At 42.1% G+C, this 5,099-nt stretch overlaps 1 pseudogene; it reads left to right on the top strand.

Moving 5' to 3' along the window:
• Positions 1-2,832: 2,832 nt before the first annotated feature.
• Positions 2,833-3,326, top strand: LOC133746991 (nuclear transcription factor Y subunit beta-like; annotated as a pseudogene).
• The last annotated feature ends 1,773 nt before the right edge of the window (positions 3,327-5,099 follow it).

Here is a 5,099-nt window from a genome sequence, read left to right as displayed (position 1 = left end):
GGGCCTTCTCCCGCAGGCCCAGATGCGGGCTGAGAGCACGTGACCCGCCGTGCCGCCTGCACCAGCTCTCTAGGGCTGCCCGGGAGCTGAGGACAGAACTTGTAATTCTGGAAAATTGTACATACAATGGGCTACACCCCGTAGAGTTTTCATTTGTGTGAAACATTTGGAGGGGATTAATACTGGTAACCAGGAGAAATCAAAGACAGACAGAAAGCTCCATATTTCATCTAAGCTGTTACATGATATAAACATATGTTAGAGAGAGCAGGACAAATGCCATGTTGAATACTTATGACCAAGAAGTGACCTACCCTCACCCATGCAGTTAAAAAAATTCTATGTTGCATGTACCCTGTGAAATGTCCTATTGCCTAACCACATCCTAGCTGAAAGACAGCCAGTTCCTCTGTAACCTTGCCAATTCCAAGAAATGTCATTAGCTCATGCAAACATAGTTGAAAACCTCTACTTATTACACCAGAAAATTGTAACCGAACCCTGCCACCTACATTTTGGTTTTGCCCCATATAAGTCTTGCTAGACAGGGAACCAGCAACACAGTGTGGCTCCCAATTATGTACTATGTCCCTGGCCAATCAGTCTGCAACTCATCAATAAAGTTTTACCCAAATTCAGTCTTTGAGTGGTACTCTCCCCATTTCCCATAACACATCTGGTGACACAAGAGAATACCAACTAATAATTACAAACAAACGCTGTTTTACCTCTGAATCTAATTTCTAGGTAAGCAAAATAAGTAATGATTTTATCAAGGATTTAAATAAGCATAATGACAATACATTCACCAGAACTTATGTGTAGTGTTGCCCAAAAATAACAATAAAGGGTGCAAGGGAGTTTACTATGATGCTTTTCATTGCTATTCTGATTTTGAACTAAGTTGTCAGGCAGCCATAATTGTAACAAGAATGCTCAGGATGTTTTTCAATCATACTTTACCTAAGGAGCTTTAAATGATCAAACTGTACCAATATCTAAAAATGTTTTAAGCTAACACATTTCATTTGTTTGAGTAATAATTTAACTAACAGTAAGTGTCTAGAATACAGCTGTAATTTTAGAGGTATATCAATAAGTAATGTAAACTAGGCACTAAAATAATCTGGGTATGGTTCTTTATGCATTTTAAATACATGCATAAATAATATATACTATACGTATTAGATGTCACCATATATGTAAAAACACAATACATTTTCTATCTAAAGAAACAGTTCATCAATTACTTAGGGCAAGAAGAGTTTGAAATTTACATAATGTTAACTATTAAACAACGTTATAAAATGAATTTATAACATTCAGAATTGAAGTATTTTAGGAATTTGAAAAATACATGTTAGTAAATTGTCTTGGCTTAAATAAGGATAGAAAACACAGTATTTTACAAGTCATTTCTAACATACTTTTAACAGAGTGAATGGCATTCAGACTCCTGAACTGAAGTTAAGTTTAGCTCAGGGCATCTACAGGTTTTATCAGTGCAGTTTGCAATCATGGTAAAGGAAGATATGCAACAGGTTTCTGCAGTCCGTTTTATGCACAAACATCTGTCTGCTTCTAGGTTAAGCTAAAAACAGCCAGAACAACACTATACAGTAAGAGCACCTACTCAAAGGTGCCTTCAGTTTACATCTGAAAACACTGGGTGTCACACATCACTTCACACTAGCTATGAATTCTGAAATCTAATAGAAAAATAAGACATGGTCTCTGAATTATTAGAGGATCATCACCAATTATGTATAATATGTAACAATACGAAGAGAAAAATGACTTGGTGCAAAGGAAGACGAATACAGTCCCAGGTGGGTGGTGTAAAGATCCTAAAGGATTTCCGTCTTTTAATTAAATCAACTACAGTGTTTTAGTTAAAACCGTCCCAGCACCATCCCCGCCGCCAATGCCGCCCTGGCCTGGGCACTACCCTCCCACCCGCCCGCCCGGACCTGGGCCTGGGCCTGGCAGGCGCCTGCCCTGCGAGGCCACAGCGCGGCTCTTCGTGCGCCGAACGAGGAGCACCGTACGCGGGCCAGGCCGCCTCCCACTCACCACCCTTGAACTCCCAGGCCCAGGCCAAAGAAGGCTGCCAGCGGGGCACGGTCGGGGTCCCTCTTGGTGGCGCCCTGGGCCGGCTCCATTTTGTGCGGGGAGTAGGCCGGCTAGCGGAGACACGGTCCGCCACCGCCCAGACCCTGCCCCCTCGGCTTCTGCAGCCGCACGGGCCCTGCGGAGCACTCCCCGCCCGCCGGCTCATGGGTCCGCGGGGGCCTGGCCAAGTCCGGCCGCTTTGTCCATCCGCGCACTCCAGCCCCGCGCGGTGGGCGGGAGATGGGCACTGGGTGCCGGTCCGGGCTGGCTGGGCCATCGGGGGTCCGCGCAGCACGAGTGGGGCTGACAGGTAGGCAGGCTCGGCTCGGCCGTGGGGCCTCAGGCCACCCCGCGCACCTGCGTGGGGAGGCAGCGAGGTCCCTGGGAGGAAGGAATGGCGTTGGTGTCCTGCAGTCTGGTTTGCACGTAAAAAATGCAGCCGTCTGGTAGCTTGTGGTCCCTGGACTTGGGAATTAAGCCTTTGGGATTGCAGTAAGGTTTCGATCATCGCTGGTGGGAGGCAGGAGGATAGGCAGGGGCTTACGGAGCAGTAGTCTTGGAGAACAAAGAATTACAGAGCACCCACAAATTGTTAACTCGCCAGAAGTACTAGAACAAGATGCTTTAAACACGGGTTGGAATTGAGCAAAGATTAGACACCTTGTTAAAAAGGTGCTCTGAGCACCACTGACCCCAGGGTTCTGACAGTATTTCGTGACAATGGACGGTGACAGTTCTACCACAGATGCTTCTCAAGAAGAAATATATCTTCCAATTGCAAATGTGGCTAGGATAATGAAGAACGCCGTACCTCAAACAGGAAAGATTGCAACAGATGCCAAAGAATGTGTTCAACGTGTAAGTGAGTTCTTAGCTTTATAGCATCTGAAGCAAGTGAAAGGTGCCATCAAGAGAAACAGAGGACAATCAATGGAGAAGACATTCTCTTTGCCATGTCCACCTTGGGCTTTGACAGTTATGTGGAACCTCTGAAATTGTACCTTCAGAAATTCAGAGAGGCTATGAAAGGAGACAAAGGAATTGGTGGAGCAGTCACAGCTACAGATGGACTAAGAGCAGAGCTTACAGAGGAGGCATTCACTAACCAGTTACCAGCTGACTTAATAACTACAGATGGTCAGCAACAAAATGTTATGGTTTATACAACATCATATCAACAGCTTTCTGGTGTTCAACAAATTCAGTTTTCATGATCTGCAGAAATGATGGATGGAAGTGTAGAGAAGCAAGAGTCTGTGATTCTGGAACAGACATCAGAAGAAAATGACGTGAAAAAATGTCTCTTTACACATTAAATAGGTGTAATGTAGTTTCCTGATGCTTAACTAATTGAGGCGTTAATTCTGACTTGAGAATCTTTTTCATGAATGATTTTAAAGAATAATTTGGAATTTAAAGGTATTAAAATAGTTTTGTTTTGTATGAGAAAAAATAATAAAATCCCTAATAAAGTGAATGACTTTGAGAAATCTATGAGAAAAGTATATTCTTATGATGACATAAACACACCAGTAGCGAAAAGAGGGACATCACCTCATTTCAGGAATCAGAGTAACCATAAACCTTCACAGGCTAACTATTTATGCTAAAATTTCAGCAGTACCCATTAGATTTTAAGAGTCAGTGCTAAGGTCAAGATGTGAAATTTGTGAATTTTGTAATTTCCCATTGAGTGTTATTAGTTTATCTGCATTCTAATATCTTAGTGTTCATAATGAGTTGTCTAACATTTTAAATTTTCCTCTTTTAGATGAAGAAAGGTCAGATTTAAAACAGAAATATAGTGAACTATTTTAAATAAAAAACACTTTTGGGTAGGCCATTTTAATTTTAGAAGACATCTTGTAATTCCTTTTAAATCATAAACAGAATTAGTTTTTTTAAAAAAGACAGCAGGCTGACATCAGCAAAAAGGCAGAGTATGAAACTCCAAGTACTTGTCCTCCCATAGAAACACTGAAAGACAAGCAATTAATCAAGCAAACTGTGTCAAAACTCTGAGACACAGTCAAAGATTTGCAAAAGTCTAATGAATATAGAATCAAGAAAAAGAGAACTTGGAAATTCTGTGGCATTTTTGACTTGCCCTTAGCTCACCCTCTACCTTGGCTGTAGCAGTATTCAAGAGGGAAGTTCACACACCCAGCTTGGGATTCTGGTACCTGGATCCAGATAGAGCACAGCAGATCATTTTGTAAGTTGTTGTGCACATCTGCTTGAACCTGTTCAGGGGCAATCTGAAGGAGTAGCCAAAAAGGCATTTCTCTTTGTTTAGGCAACTTAGAAGAAAGCATCAGGCATTACTGGAACATACTGCAAGGCAAACTAAGAGCCCAGGGATGCCTGGGGCAAAAGATTACAAGTGAAACACAAAATAGACCAACCCAATGCCTCGGAGCAAAAGCTAGTGAGAGTTTCTTTGGGAAATTAGGACATTCAAAAGGACTCATATACGTGGGAGAAGGCAGAAGGCCATGTGCCTTTCAGAGGAATAGGCATGATCGAAAGAAACAGAGAAGACAGCTTCCCCAGCAGGAAGGAGTGCAAGCCTGAGCAAATGTTTAAGGACTCTGGCAGCACAGTCTACAAAGACATGGTGCCACTTGGTTTTCCAGTACTAGGGTTTTGTTGTTGTGATTGCTGTTGCTCTTAATAGCTCCTGACATTCAAGAATATCTCTGTTAAACACAAGAAACAATGACCTCAGTCACTACATATGACAATCAGTAAGTATTTTCAGAAATAGTTTGGGAAGTCACTAACAAATGGACTACTATACTCTTCAACAACTCTGCCCAACACTATAAATGATCAGATCTGTGTGAATACAGGGTCTTCAAGAACTTCATACTATGTGAAGAACTATGGATGGATTTAAACATTTTTGCACTACAATGGAATTACCTTTTAATTCACTTTTTCCAGAAACTTTTCAAGTCCCCCTGTATATAGAAAACATCAGCAAT

Source organism: Lepus europaeus, chromosome 18 (assembly GCF_033115175.1).
Source record: "Lepus europaeus isolate LE1 chromosome 18, mLepTim1.pri, whole genome shotgun sequence".
Classification (NCBI taxonomy): Eukaryota; Metazoa; Chordata; class Mammalia; order Lagomorpha; family Leporidae; genus Lepus; species Lepus europaeus.
This window is presented reverse-complemented; position numbering and strand designations above follow the sequence as displayed.